Source organism: Macaca nemestrina, chromosome 20, assembly GCF_043159975.1.
Source record: "Macaca nemestrina isolate mMacNem1 chromosome 20, mMacNem.hap1, whole genome shotgun sequence".
NCBI classification, from domain to species: domain Eukaryota; kingdom Metazoa; phylum Chordata; class Mammalia; order Primates; family Cercopithecidae; genus Macaca; species Macaca nemestrina.
Window position 1 is genome coordinate 57,822,412 of NC_092144.1, and position 15,823 is coordinate 57,838,234.

Here is a 15,823-nt window from a genome sequence, read left to right on the forward strand (position 1 = left end):
TCTCCCAGGGCAGGGATTGCCAGGGAATCAATGCCCTTTGATCCACCCCCTTAGTTCCACTGCCTGGTAGGTAAAACCCAGATGCTAATGTACCAAGGAATCGTGTAAAGAATTCCATTTAAGAATCATGCAGGCCGGGCGCAGTGGCTCAAGCCTGTAATCCCAGCACTTTGGGAGGCCGAGACGGGCGGATCACGAGGTCAGGAGATCGAGAACATCCTGGCTAACACAGTGAAACCCCGTCTCTACTAAAAATACAAAAACTTAGCCGGGCGAGGTGGCAGGCGCCTGTAGTCCCAGCTACTTGGGAGGCTGAGGCAGGAGAATGGCGTGAACCCGGGAGGCGGGGCTTGCAGTGAGCTGAGATCTGGCCACTGCACTCCAGCCTGGGTGACAGAGCGAGACTCCGTCTCAAAAAAAAAAAAGAATCATATGCAAGTTATGAGTCCCACATTAAGAACTGAGTTGGTGCCGGGCGCGGTGGCTCAAGCCTGTAATCCCAGCACTTTGGGAGGCCGAGAAGGGCGGATCACGAGGTCAGGAGATCGAGACCATCCTGGCTAACACGGTGAAACCCCGTCTCTACTAAAAAGTACAAAAAACTAGCCGGGCGAGGTGGCGGGCGCCTGTAGTCCCAGCTACTTGGGAGGCTGAGGCAGGAGAATGGCGTAAACCCGGGAGGCGGAGCTTGCAGTGAGCTGAGATCCGGCCACAGCACTCCAGCCTGCGCCACAGAGCGAGACTCCGTCTCAAAAAAAAAAAAAAGAACTGAGTTGGTGCCTGTAATCCCACCACTTTGGCAGGCCAAGATGGGGGGATCACTTGAGGCCAAGAGTCCGAGACCAGCCTGGCCAATATGATGAAACCCTGTCTCTACTAAAAATACAAAAACTAGCTGGGCATGGTGGTGGGTGCCTGTAATCCCAGCTACTTGGAATCACTTCAGCTCTGGAGGCGCGCTGTTGCAGTGAGCTGAGATTGCGCCACTGCACTCCAATTTGTGTGACTGTCAAGAAATAAAGAAGGCGGGGGGCGGGGGGCGGGGGGCGCTGGGAGGGAGGGAAGGGGAGAGAGAGAGAAAAAAAAAAGGAAAGAAAAAGAAAGAGATAAGAAAGAAAGAGAAGGAAGGAAGGAAAGAAAGAGAAAGAAAAAGAAAGGAAGGAAGGAAGGAAGGAAGGAAGGAAGGAAGGAAGGAAGGAAGGAAGGAAGGAAGGAAGGAAGGAAGGAAGGGCCGGTGGCTCATGCCTGTAATCCCAGAATTTTGGGAGGCCCAGGTGGGCAGATCACAAGGTCAGGAGTTCAAGACCAGCCTGACCAATATGTTGAAAACCCATCTCTACTAAAAATACAAAAAATTAGCTGGGCATGGTGGTGCGCGCGTGTCTGTAGTCCCAGCTACTCGGCAGGCTGAGGCACGAGAATTGCTTGAACCCGGGTAGATGGAGGTTGCAGTGAGTCAAGATTGAGCCATTGTACTCCATTCTGGGCAACAGAGTGAGACTCCATCTAAGAAAAAGAAAGAACAAGAGAGAGAGAGAAAGGGCCGGGCACGGTGGCTCACGCTTGTAATCCCAGGACTTTGGGAGGCCGAAGGCAGGTGGATTACTTGAGGTCAGGAGTTCAAAACCAGCCTGACCAACATGGTAAAACCCTGTGTCTACTGGAAAAAAAAAAATTGCTGGGCATGGCAGTGCACACTGTAATTCCAGCTACTTGGGAGGCTGAGACAGGAGAATTGCTTGAACCCGGGAGGCGGAGGTTGCAGTGAGCCAAGATTGCGCCATTGCACTCCAGCCTGGGCAACAAAAGCGAAACTCCATCTCAAAAAAAAAAAGAAGAGAGGAGAGAGAGAAAGAAGGGAAGGAAGGAAGGAGGAAAGAGGGAAGGAAGGAAGGAAGGAAGGAAGGAAGGAAGGAAGGAAGGAAGGAAGGAAGGAAAAAGAAAAGAAAAAAAGAGAAAGAAAGAAGTAACTGAGCTGAGCAGTCAGACCCAGACAGGTTCAGCGACTTGTCCCAGGGCCACCCAGGCAGGGCAGGGACTAATAGCTATCAGCCATGGCTAGACATGGGGCTGGCTTCTTTTTTTTGAGACGGAGTTTCATTCTTGTTGCCCAGGCTGGAGTGCAATGGCGCGATCTCGGCTCACTGCAACCTCCGGCTCCCAGATTCAAACAATTCTCCAGCCTCAGTCTCCTGAGTAGCTGGGATTATAGGCATGTGCCACAATGCCCAGCTAATTTTGTATTTTTGGTAGAGACAGAGTTACTCCATGTTGGTCAGGCTGGTCTCAAACTCCCGAGCTCAGGTGGTCCGCCTGCCTCAGCGTCGCAAAGTGTTGAGATTATAGGCGTGAGCCACCGTGCCCAGCCTGGGTTTTTGTTTGTTTGTTTGTTTTGTTTTGAGACGGAGTCTCCCTCTGTCACCCAGACTGGAGTGCAGTGGTGCGATCTCAGCTTACTGCAACCTCCTTCTTCCAGGTTCAAGCGATTCTCCTGCCTCAGCCTTCCAAGTAGCTAAGACTACAGATGCGCACCACCATGCCCAGCTAATTTTCTCTATTTTGGTAGAGATGGGGTTTCAACATGTTGTCCAGGCGGTCTCGAACTCCTGAGCCCTGGCAATCCGCCTGCCTCAGCCTCCCAAAGTGCCAGGGTTACAGGCATGAGCCACTGCACGGGGCCAGGGCTGGCTTCTTGTTGGTGTCCTCTGCACCCTGCCAAAGCCATTCCAAATGGCATGGCCCAAGACCGTCTCCCTAAGAGGTCAGGTGTGCGTATGAGGTGGGTGGATGTTGTTATATGTATTCAGCAAACTTTTATTGAGCATTTACTAAGTGCCAAGCACTGTTTTAAGGGCAGTGGATATTCTACAATGTACCAAAGGAACCTGGGAACTGCCACAAAGGGCATGACCAAGGGAGGTAAACTGAGGCCTGCAAACCGAGGCTAAGTGACTTATTTGCTTACTTGCTTGTTGGCTGCGTTGCCTAATAGATGTGGGAGGCAGGAACCAGGGTGGTGTGGGTCATCACAGAATCCTTGACACACTAGATACTAAAAATATATGAATGACTACACTCTGACGAAGTCTCTAGTGAGTCCCCTAGTTCCGAGTCCCCCAGGGCTGGCAGCTATGACAGATGTGTAGCAAATGCTACACATCAGGTCCCATTGTACAGTGAAGCCTTCAGATGAGGGCTGTGTCTCACTTCCTGGGTGCGTGACTGGGCAAAACACTTCCCTTCTCAGAGCCAATTGAGTGTTCTACACTGTAGGATGGGGGTGACTAAAGGTCTCTCCCCTGTGGGCGGTTCTCATCAGAAACTGTGCTCACCACCCAGTTAACACTTTAAAAGTGTAGCTCCATCAGTGGCTGTGGAAGTGCAGAGTCAGGAAGACGCAGACTATACAAACATAAAGCAAAAAACGTGTATACTGCTGCTTCTTGGAGGGTCCACACACCTCCAGTGAGTGGTGGATGATCACTGTTTGTTTTTGTTTTTGTTTGAGACGGAGTCTCACTCTGTCACCCAGACTGGAGTGCAATGGCGTGATCTCGGCTCACTGCCACCTCCGCTTCCCGAGTTCAAGCGATTCTCCTGCCTTAGCCTCCAGAGAAGCTGGGATTACAGGTGTGAGCCACCATGTCTGGCTAATTTCTTTTGTAGTATTATTATTATTATTATTATTTTTTTTTGAGACAGAGTCTCGCTGTGTCTCCCAGGCTGGAGTGCAGTGGCGTGATCTCGGCTCACTGCAAGCTCCGCCTCCCGGGTTCACGCCATTCTCCCGCCTCAGCCTCCCAAGTAGCTGAGACTACAGGCGCCTGCCACCACGGCCGGCTAGTTTTTTTTTGTATTTTTTAGTAGAGACGGGGTTTCACCATGTTAGCCAGGATAGTCTCGATCTCCTGACCTCGTGATCCACCCGCCTCGGCCTCCCAAAGTGCTGGGATTACAGGCTCGAGCCACTGCGCCCGGCCTATTATTATTATTTTTGAGATGGAGTCTCGTGCTGTCACCAAGCTGGAGTGCAGTGGCACAATCTGAGCTCGCTGCAACCACCGCCTCCCGGGTTCAAGTGATTCTCCTGCCTCAGCCTCCCAAGTAGCTGGGACTACAGGCACGTGCTGCCACGCCCAGCTAATTTTTGTATTTTTAGTAGAGACGGGGTTTCACCACGTTGGCCAGGCTGATCTCGAACTCCTGACCTCAGGTGATCCAGCCGCCTCAGCCTCCCAAAATGCTGGGATTACAGGCGTGAGCCACCGTGCCTGGCCTGTTTGTTTTTATTTTCAGACAGACTCTTGTTCTGTCGCCCAGGCTGGAGTGCAGTGGCACAATCTTGGCTCACTGCAGCCTCGACCTCTGGTGTTCAAGCAATTCTCGTGCCTCAGCATACGCCACTATGCCGGGCTACTTTTTGTATTTTTAATACATTAGATTTTGTAATTGTTGTATTTTCACCACATTGAACAAGCTGCTCTGGAACCCCTCCCGTGAAGTGATCTGCCTGCCTTGGCCTCCCAAAGCTCTGGGATTATGGGCATAAGCCCCCACACCCGGGCCATGGTGGCTTTTTTTTTTTTCTTTCATTGCATAATGTCTAGGTTTGGGGTATGAATGAGCCTGTCACCCAGGTACTGAGCATAGTACCTGAAAGTTAATTTTTTTTTTTTTTTTAAACGGAGTCTCACTCTGTTGCCCAGGTTGGAGTGCAATGGCGCAGTCTTGGCTCACTGCAACCTCTGTGTCCTGGGTTCAAGCGATTCTCCCACTTCAGCCTCCCGAGTAGCTGGGACTACAGGCGCATGCCACCATGTCTGGCCAAATTTTGTATTTTTAGTAGAGGCAGGATTTCACTATGTTGGCCAGGCTGGTCTTGAACTCCTGATCTTGTGATCTGCCTGCCTCAGCCTACCAAAGGGCTGGGATTACAGGCATGAGCCACCATGCCTGCCCCCGAAAGTTAATTTTTCAACTGTTGTCTCCTATCCCTACCTCCCCACTCTGGTAGTCCCCAGTGTTTATCCATCTCATCTTCATGTCAATGCATACCCAATTTTTAGCTCCCACTTATAAGTGGAAGATGAGGTATTTGGTTATCTGTTCCTGTGTTAATTCGCTTAGGATAATGACCTCCAGCTGCATCTGTGTTGCTGCGAAGGACATTATTTCATTATTTATTTATTCTATGTATATATTTATTTTTGAGAGTCTTGCTCTGTTGCAAAGCCTGGAGTGCAATGGCACTATCTCAGCTCACTGCAACCTCTGCCTCCCAGCCTAAAGTAATTCTCCTGCCTCAGCCTCCTGAGCAGCTGGGACTACAGGTGCCCACCACCACACCCAGTTAATTTTTGTATTTTCAGTAGAGATGGGGTTTCCCTTTGTTGGCCAGGCTGGTCTCGAACTCTGACCTCAAGTGATCCATCTGCCTCGGCCTCCCAAAGTACTGGGATTACAGGTGTGAGCCACCGCGCCTGGCCGATAAATTCTTTAAAAAAAAAAATACGTTGGAGTAAATATTATGGGTAGTACCGCCAAGATACTAGAACACATGTCAAGGTTTAAAAAAACAGAGGCCGGGTGCGGTGGCTCACGCCTGTAATCCTAGCACTTGGGGAGGCCGAGGCAGGTGGATCACCTGAGGTCGGGAGTTCCAGACCAGCCTGGCCCACATGGCTAAACTCCATCTCTACTAAAAATACAAACATTAGCTGGGCGTGGTGGCGCGCGCCTAGAGTCCCAGCTACTGGGGAGGCTGAGGCAAGAGAATAGCCTGAACCCGGGGGACGGAGGTTGCAGTGAGCCTAGATCGTGCCACTGCACTCCAGCCTGGGCGAAAGAGCGAAACTCTGTCTCAAAACAAAACAAAATATCACGCAACAACAACAAAATCAGCATCTGTCTCAATTACTCATTTATTCAACACGCATTCACTGGGCACCTACTGTGTGCACGAGCTTTTCTAGGGCACTGGGGAGGCAGAAGGGACTAAGATAACAAAATATAAGTCTCCTGGGGCTGCAAGCCTCGGGAGGGCAGGTCCGGGGGTTCTGTGTCCCCGCTGGGCCCCCAGCACTGAGCAGCGCACACAGTGGGCGCTCACCAAGCCCTCGCTAAGGGAACGCGTGAATCCGTGTCCCGCCAGCAGGGCGTTTACGGCCCGGTGGGGCGGAAACGGACCCGACACCACGGCGGCGTCCTGGGGCTTCTGGGAATCCCATCAGCGCGGCCACAGGGGCCGGGGACAGGCTCCGAGGCGGGCCCGACCCGCCTCCCCGGCGCCGCCGTGGCTCGGCCGAGACCGACTAGGGTGAGTGATCAAGCCACGCCCGGGGTCCCGGCCTGTCACCCCGAAGTCCCCGCCGCCTTCCACCCTGCCAGGCTCCGTCTCCGGGCTCCGGCGCGGTCCCACCTCTGGAGGGACTCCCCTCCATCCCCTCCATCTCCTTCATCCTCGACTCCCGCTATCTTTTCGAACCTGCGGCGCTCCCCCTGGACGCGTCCTCCCGCCGGACGACCGTCCTCCGCCTCGGGGGACGCGCCCAGGACGCACGGCGCCCCCTCCCCAGCCGGACCGGGGGTCTGGGAGCGCGGATCCCTTCAGCTACCCCGCGCCCCAGCACCCGGATCGCGGCTCGAGGCAGTAGACAAACTACACCGTGGCCCGAGCAGGCGCGCCCCGAACCCCCGGGACTGGGGCTGGGGGCGGGGGCGGTGCCAGCGCGGAGGGCCCCGTCCCCGGACGTCCGCAGCCTCCCATTGGCTCCGGGACCCGCCGCTCGGCCTAGCGGGGCCGGGGCTGGTCCGCCCGGGCGCGGGGCGGGGATTCCTGAAGCCCCTCCTCCGGCGAGGGCGGAGGGAAGAGGAGGAGGAGGAGGAGGAGGAAGAGGAGGGGGGGCGGAACACAAAACCTGCGAGGTTTTTTTTTTTTCCGTTTGCATTTAATTAAAAAAAATTTTTTTTTTTTTTTTGCATACCCGAGGGGCCCTCCCCGGAACGGGCGCGGGCCCGGGGCGCGCGGGCCTGGGCGCGGGGCGGCGGCGGGGCCCCGGCGGCTGCTGCCGAGCGGCCGCCATGCGATCAGGCAGTGCGCTGACCGGCCCGGCCGGCCGGCCCCTTCTGGGTCCTCCCTTTGCAGCCCGTGCGGGGCCGTCTCGGAGACCCCGCGCCGACGGCTGCTCAAACATCAGGGTGAGTTTCTCACAATGTAGCAATTTCTCTTTAAATCTCTTAACTCTCTCTACCTGCGAGTCGGGGCTGTGACAGGGCGCAAAAGCGAGGGGGGAGTGGGGGTTGGCGGCGAGGGTGTGTGTGGGGGGAGCCGGAGCCGGGGCCGAACCCACCCCCGCGACACTCACACACTCAGCCCCCCAGCCGGGGCGCAGCGCCCGCTGCCTCCTTTTTTTTTTTTTTTCCCCTGCTCGGCGCCCACCGCCACCGGCACCCCCCAGCCCCGCGTCTCTTCCACCACCGCCGCCGCCCCGATCCTACGGGGACCCCCCCAACCGGCTTCCCTGCCCAGACCCGGCGCCCGGTGCCTCCCCGGCCCTCCCGCCGGCTGCCGGGGATACAATGGAGCGGCGGAGAGAGGAGACCTAACGTTCCACGGGGGGAGGGGCGCGGAGACCCCCTCCCCGGCCCGGCCCCCTCCCCTCGCCCCGCTCCCTGCCTTTCGGGGAAGGCGAGGGCCACCGGGTTGGGCAGCGGTCGGTGATCTCCCGGCCGGAGGCGGAGAGCCTGCATCTCCCCGCCTCGCTCGGCCCCTGCGCCCCCTCCCCAAATCCCTCCCGTGGGTGTCGCGGACACGGAGGGCCCCTGGAAAGCTGGGGAGGGATGGATGGGGAAGGAGGCCATTGGGGCTCCCCCTCCGCACTGCCCCTAAACAATGAAAGGAGTTGACTTGACCCCCAGCCCCCGGCAGTGGAGGGAGGTGACCCCCTCCCCCATCCCCAGCTGAGGCTCATCCCGGAGGGGGCCGTTACGGGGGTGGGGGGGGTGAGCGCCTCCTGTCACTTCCCGAGGTTCGGGGCGGCCCCTCATCTCCTCCCCCTCGGCCTGGGAACTGGAGGCACCAGGCCCGGCCGGGGCACCGCGCTCGGGTGGTGACCTTTAGACAAAGGCAGCCCTTTCCCCGGGGTGAGCCCGGACGAGCTGGGCCCGCGGCCTCCTCGGGCCCCTGCGGAGGGCAGCCAGGCCGCGGGCACCCGGAGGGAGGGATGGAGGAGGAGGGAGGAGGGATGGAGCCATCTGGTTTTCCCATCCCCGGCTGCCCCTCGGCTGTTTCCCCGACTCCTGTCACGGGCGGCCGCGGGGAGACGAGGGACCAGGGGCTGCTTGGGCCTTGGTGCGCGGCCAGCCGGGAGGACGGGGCAAGGTGCCGCGGGAGGGCTCGGCTCGGGCTCGGGCGCCGGCGGTGATTGGAAGGCACTGCGGCTCCTTCCTCTCCGCGCCCCTTTGTTTTGCTTTGTGGTTCTGAGCAGCTGAACTTCCCAGGAGGTGGGGTCAGAGGCCACCGTGTCAGCTCTCCCGGGGAGGCCCAGGTGACAGGTCCTAGCTCTCTGGTGTCCCTAGCCTTGCGGGCTGCAGTCTGTGCCCAGGCCCATGTCCTGACCATCGTCCCCTTTTGTCCCCCCCCCACCCACCTACCCACCCACCCACAGTATAATACAGATCTAGGGGTGCCTTTCTCTTACACCTCTTTACAGAGGACACTTGAAAGGGAAACTAGAAACATCCAAGGCATCAAGGCCTGAGATTTATGATAAGCTCTCTGTGCTTTTAACCTCTCCCAGCACCTGGGGTGGGTGTGGGGGGCTCTGTCAACTCTGCCCTGCCCTGCGTCATGAGAAAACAGGGGAGGACTACTCAGGAAGCACCCCCTGCCCATGCACTGGTAGGACTCTTGGGGCGTGTTGACCTCCCTTGCCTTCTCCCATGGCTCCCCCCTCAAGATGGAAATATTAATAACAATATCTCTAACCAGGGAGCCTTATTCCGCTGCTGCTAAGTACATTACACACTGGCCACAGTCCAAGGAGGAAATAGAGAAGGGACAGACATTATTCCCATTTTCCAGACAGGTTCATGGAGTGCTCAGAGAGGTTGAGAAGCTTGCCCAGGGTCACACAGCCCTGGGTCACACAGAGCCCCAATTTGTAACCTCCTGGAGTTTTTCCAGCTTAGCTCAAAACTGTTAAGCTCTTCTTCTGTCCCACCCTTTGGCACTTTGTCCCTCTGACTTCAGTGGACCTGGTTCGGAAGTGTAGATAATACCCAGAAGAAGCGGCCAGATTTTTTTTTCCCTGGGAGCTGGTTTTGGGAAGGGGTACGATGCACTTCGAAGTTGGGCTGAGGGCAGGATCATTTCACTTGTGGCTGGAGTGGATAATTGCCTGCAGGAACTGAGAATTGGAGGTGTGTAAGGAGTCAGGGAAGGGGAGCCCCAGGCCTGGCCAGTGATGGGCTCGGGGTACCTGGAAGCTGGCCCCGCTGTCATCCTCTCCCTTCTCTACCTGAGCGGGGGACTTGGCCCCATTTGCTGCTACTCAGCGCTGCCTCGAGAGGAGCTGAACTGTTTGGGACTGTTGATGTCTGGTGGTTCCTATGCCCTGTGACCCGCTGTTGCTTTGCCACACCACGGCCCTTTGATGCAGCTAACAGAGAACACTCTTGCCTTTTCTCCCCTTGGCCTGATCCGCTCTGTAACCTTAGGCAGGTCACTTAACTACTGGTCCTGTTTTCTCATCTGCAAGTGGGGGTAATTATAGTTCCTTTAAGTGACCTGGAGGTGGGTAAAAGTATTATCCAAACGTGTCATTTATATTTATCATTCAGCAGGCAGAGTACGCAGTGTGGGCAAAGGGGAGGAATGTCAGCTGCTGGCATTTAATTTTTTTTTTTTTTTTTGAGACAGAGTCTTGCTCTGTTGCCCAGGCTGGAGTGCAATGGCGTGATCTCGGCTCACTGCAACCTCTGCCTCCCAGGTTCAAGTGATTCTCCTGCCTCAGCATCCTGAGTAGCTGGGATTACAGGCACCCACCACCACACCCGGCTAAATTTTGTATATTTAGTAAAGACGAGATTTCACCATGTTGGCCAGGCTGGTCTTGAGGTCGTAATCTCAGGTGATCTAACTGGCATTTAAATTTAAGGCCGGGTGCCATGGCTCACGCGTGTAACCCCGGCACTTGGGGAGACCAAGGCTGGAGGGTTGCTTGAGCCCAGGATTTCAAGACCAGCCTAGACAACACGGTGAGACCCTGTGTCTACAAAAAATGAAAAAATTAGTTGGGCATGGTGGCACTCACCTGTGGTCCTAGCTACTTAGGGGTGCTGAGGTGGGAGGATTGATTGAGCCTAGGAGTTTGAAGCTGGGGTGAGCCATGATTGTGCCACTGCTCTCAAGCCTGGGCAACAGAGTGAGACCCTGTCTCAAAAATAATAATAAATAAAATAAAAAATTTAAAGGTGGGTAGCAGAAGACCTTTGCCCCAGACGAATTCCCTGTGGTTGGGGAAGGCCAACTGCAAACAAACAATTCCCCTTCAGCAACACCCACCCTCTGAGCGCTTTGGGGACTAGGCCCGTACCCCTTCAGCACTTTACCCGTGCGGAATACATGTTTAGCTGTAGGGGCCAGGGGGCTGAGGGAGAGGGGCTGGAGGCTGAGGGAGAGGGACTGGGCCCAATTCACCCGGTGTAGGAGGTAATACAGGTGATCTTGCCATTTTACAGATGGGGAAACTGAGGCCAGGGGAAGCATGTTCCACGGCCGAGCTGGGACTCCAAACCAGACGGCAGAGACTGGTCGTGGGGACTTCATATTTGTCAACAGAACTGGGGAGATGGTGTTTCATGGGGTCTGGATCCCAGGAGCTTTAAGGAACCCCTGATCCCCACAGCCACTGTCCCCTCCTTTAAGTGCAGGTATTTCCCTTGGTGAGATGACGGGGGAGGTGGGCAGGAGGAGAGAGGCTGTGGAGAACACCCAGATCTCTCAAGATTGAGTGCTGGCTGAATGTAGGAGCTGATCTTTTTGCGGGGTGGTGAGAGCCCAAGAGGGTCTCCCTGCTGACTTCCTTCCCAGAGGTCCTCGGCCCTTCCCTAACCTTCCTTCAGGAGGTGGGGTGTGCCCCAGGCTGTGGAAGGGCCAGGGGATCAGCACCCAGAGCACCTATGAAGGGGGAGTTCCCAGGGGTATGTAGGACTCCCCCGATTCCCGTGGGCCACCTTGGAGCCCAGGTCTAGCCAGCAGCCCAGTTTCCCCGCCAGCTCTCAACCCCCACCCGCCAGGCTGCCTTGACTCCAGGTCTCAAGAATGCAGAAGGCTGCTGGTAGGGGAAGTTAATTGGAAACAGGAAAACATGGCATTCCTTTCCAGGCCGCCTGGGCTTGGAAGGCAGAGGGGCTGCCATTTCCCCTCTCCCGCCCTGCAGGGGAGAGGGGTGGGGAGTATGGTTATCTTGCCCTGGTCATATTTGAGCTTTCTCCCCCCACCAGGCACCCTCACTTAGTAGAAACAAGAGCAATCACTCGCGCCATGTCCACGATGACAACTGCTGCCCGCTTCGCCAGCAGAATGAATTGCCCCCTCCTTACTCACCCCTTCATATCCCTCTGGTTTTTTGTCCCCTGTCTTGCCTGAGCTAGCTCCCTGGTAGGATGCACCTTATGCCACACCAGAGACGCATGGGGAGCGTTTGGTTGAGGGGTCCCCAGGGAGTGTCTCCTGGTTCCGTCCCTCGCGTTCTCCTCCTCCTGGAGTACCACCATTAGAGTTTTGTCCCAGTTGACTGAAGCTTTTGTGTCTCAGTGACATGCAAGTTTCCCCAGTGGAGAGGGAGAGTTTTCTAAGGCATTTCTAGTTTGGCGACAATTAGTTTTGTGTAAGAGTGTATGTATTCACTGGGGGTGGGGGGAGTGTTGGCAAAAGCAGAGAGGGCCTTTGTTTCTTTAATTGTTCCCCATTAAACTTCCTGAGGGCCTACTGTGTGGCAGGGCCCTGGGGATCAGTTAAGACATTGGGACACAGTCCAGGAGGAGGAGAGAGAAAGGTTGGATTAGCCGTCGTGGGGTTTCATTTATTCTGTCTGGGTGGTCTGAGACATCATCTTTCTCTCCCTCTGCCTTTCGTTCTTTTTTTTCTTTTTTTTTTTTTTTTTTTTGAGACGGAGTCTCGCTCTGTCGCCCAGGCTGGAGTGCTGTGGCCGGATCTCAGCTCACTGCAAGCTCCGCCTCCCGGGTTCCCGCCATTCTCCTGCCTCAGCCTCCCGAGTAGCCGGGACTACAGGCGCCCGCCACCTCGCCCGGCTAGTTTTTTTTTTGTATTTTTTAGTAGAGACGGGGTTTCACAGTGTTAGCCAGGATGGTCTCGATCTCCTGACCTCGTGATCCGCCCGTCTCGGCCTCCCAAAGTGCTGGGATTACAGGCTTGAGCCACCGCGCCCGGCCCTCGTTCTTTTTTTTTCTAAGTGATACATGCACATGGGGCAAATTCAGAACACTAAAGATGGTGTCTCTCCCTCTAACCTCCCCAGAATCCCTGGTCCCCTAGCTCTCTTCCCTGCAGACAGCACCTCCATTCTGATGTTCTGTGCATGTACTTTTATATATGGATGTATGTCTTTTTTTTTTTTTTTTTTTTTTTTTTTGAGACGGAGTCTCGCTCTGTCACCCAGGCTGGAGTGCGGTGGCCGGATCTCAGCTCACTGCAAGCTCCGCCTCCCGGGTTCACGCCATTCTCCTGCCTCAGCCTCCCGAGTAGCTGGGACTACAGGCGCCCGCCACCTCGCCCGGCTAGTTTTTTGTATTTTTTAGTAGAGACGGGGTTTCACCGTGTTAGCCAGGATGGTCTCGATCTCCTGACCTCGTGATCCACCCGTCTCGGCCTCCCAAAGTGCTGGGATTACAGGCGTGAGCCACCGCGCCCGGCGGATGTATGTCTTTAAAACTATTCAGGCTGGGCACGGTGGCTCATGCCTGTAATCCCAGCACTTTGGGAGGCTGAAGTGGGCAAATCACCTGAGGTCAGGAGTTCGAGACCAGCCTGGCCAACATGGTGAAACCCCGTCTCTACTAAAAATATAAAAATTAGCTGGGCATGGTGTGGTACGTGGCTGTAATCCCAGCTACTCAGGAACCTGAGGCAGGGGAATTGCTTGAACGCAGGAGGCGAGGTTGCAGCACTGCACTCCACTCCAGCCTGGGCAACACAGCGAGACTGTCTAAAACAAACAAACAAACAAAAAACTATTCATCTTACACAGATGGTAGTCTGATCTTTCCATTGGTTTTTTTCCCACTTCATCTCCCTGGGAGACCCTACCATGTAGGTCTTCTCCATCTTTTTCTTGGCTACATGGTATTCCTCTGTGGGCGAATCCTGGTTTACTGTAATGGACGTGGAGGTGTTTCCAAACGTTTCTGTGTGAAGTGTGGGAAGGCACATGTCCACACATGTTAAAGGGAAATAAGTATGCCTGTGGGATGGACTGCTGGAAGTGGGATTGCTAGATCAAGGGCCAGTGATTTGCCTTTTGGTAGCTCTTAGGGAGCACCTTTGATGTTGCATCTTTTTAATTTTTTTGAGACAGAATCTTGCTGTGTCACCCAGGCTGGTGTGCAGTGACGCCATCACTTTTCACTGCAGCATTATCCTTCCTGGGCTCCAGTGAGCCTCGCATCTCAGCCTCCCCAGTAGCTGGGACTACAGGTGCATGCCACCACACCCAGGGAGTTTTAGTATTTTTTGTGAAGACGAAGTCTCACTGTGTTGCCCAGGCTAGTCTCGAACTCCTGCTCAAGCACTCCTCCCGCCTTGGCCTCCCAAAGTGCTGGGATTACAGGTGTGAGCCACCGTGCCCGGTCCCTCATGCTGCACCTTGAAGAAAGTTGTTCTCTTTCTCTCCTGTTCAATGTGATCCCACCTGTCGCCCAGGCAGCGTCTCCAGGCTGCACGTGTCTTTGCTTTGGGTGACCTCCTTGTGTCTGATGACCTCCTTACCTCTTCCTCCTGCTTATGGCCCCCTGTGTCACGTGCTTGCCACCTGGTGTGGAGGTCAGGAGCGTGGGCTCTGGGCCCTGCCTGTTGGTTATAATCCCAGTTCTGCTGCTTGCTGGCTGAATGGCTGTGGACAGGGGGCTTGCTTGGGGCCTTGGTTTTCCCCTCTATTAAGTGGGTTCATCTCAGTACCTACTTGGTAAAGCTCTTGTGAGGGTCCCCAAACACCCATGAAGTGCCAAGGTAGCCTTGTCCGTCAGTGTTGGTGTCACCTGTCATTCTTAGGCAGTTTATTTCTCCTGGGGACTGTGACCCGCTTAATTGGCAGGCGTCGGATGGAATGCTGACTTCTCTGCTTAATTGCAGTGTGACCCTGGGCAAGCGATTTCTTTGCAAGGCCTCGGTTTCCTTGTCTATAAAATGGGCCCATGATGCCTCCCTCGTAGGGTCTGCTGTGAGGCTGAACTAAGCAATGTTCTGCCAAGCTGGGCAGGCAGTTGCTTTCAGGAACTAGCAAATGATGCTGTTGTTGTTTTCACTATGATTACTGTTCTCCCACGGGACTCAGACTGACTCCTCCGCTCTGAAAGGTCCCCATTGTCTTCCTGAAAGGCACACGAGGAACAATGTTGGCATTCTAAACTGCATGGCAGCAGAGGGCACGCAGCAGGCTGCTCCGGCATGAGGCACACAGGGCTTCCCTGTACCGTGCCTCAGTTTCCCCGACTGGAAGAGTGGGCATGAGAGGAAACCACCCACCTCAGGCACGCTTAGTGTTCAGCACAGTGCCTGCGGTATATAGCAAGTGCCCCAAATGTGAGTGACTGTGATTGGAATAATTATTATTAAGTAGCAGAGTCTCCCATAGGATTAGATACCCAAGTCGCTATGGCCTTTCCCTCAAACTCTAGGCAATCAGTGTTGGCATTTTAAATGGAAGGCACAGGGCCAGCATTGGTGGCTCATGCCTGTAATCCCAGCTCTTTGGGAGGCCAGCCGGCGGATCACCTGAGGTCAGGAGTTCGAGACCAGCCTGGCCAACATGGTGAAGCCCTGTCTCTACTAAAAATACAAAAAATTAGCCAGACATGGCGGCACACACTTGTTACCCTAGCTACTCAGGAGGCTGAGGCATGAGAATCGCTTGAAACTGGGAGGCAGAGGTTGTGGTGAGCTGAGATCACACCATTGCACTCCAGCCAGGGCGACAGAGCAAGACTCCGTCTCAAAAAAAAAAAAAAAAAAAAGGGAAGACATTGCCCAAATACCCATTGGGCCACAATTTCCTCTTCTGTAACAGAGCTTCCCCTGCTTTGGGTGTTGTGAAGCTTCAATGAGTGAAGACTTGGGAAGCTTTTTAGAATAGGACCTGGCTCTCGGGAATGTTCAATGAAGCTTCACTTCGATTCTTCTTATTTTTTATTTATTTAATTTTTTTTAATTTAATTTTTTTTTTTTTTGAGACAAGAGTCTCTCTGCCCAGGCTGGAGTGCAGTGGCGTGATCTCGGCTCACTGCAACCTCCGCCTCCCGGGTTCAAGTGATTCTTATGTCTCAGCCTCCCAAATAGCTACAACTACAGATGTGGCCACAACACCCAGCTAATTTTGTTTTTTTTTGTAGAGATGGTGTTTGGCCATGTTGGCCAGGCTAGTCTTGAACTCCTGGACTCAAGCAATCCACCCGCCTCAGCTTCCCAAAGTGCTGGGATTACAAACGTGAGCCACCATACCCGGCCTATTATTTTTAAATATTTTATTTTATTTTATAGAGATAAGGTCTTGCTATATTGTCCAGGCTGGTCTCCAACTTCTGGGCT

At 54.7% G+C, this 15,823-nt stretch overlaps 1 protein-coding gene across 4 annotated transcripts in view; it reads left to right on the forward strand.

Moving 5' to 3' along the window:
- Window positions 1–6,996: 6,996 nt before the first annotated feature.
- BICRA (BRD4 interacting chromatin remodeling complex associated protein) overlaps window positions 6,997–15,823 on the forward strand; it is a 97,358-nt gene continuing 88,531 nt past the window's right edge. For 3 of the 4 annotated variants that reach the window (XM_071087301.1, XM_071087300.1, XM_071087302.1), the window contains exon 1: window positions 6,997–7,197. The gene's annotated coding sequence lies outside the window, so the exon portion shown is untranslated. The remainder of the gene's footprint in view (window positions 7,198–15,823) is intronic. The other variant, XM_071087303.1, reaches the window with a different exon arrangement.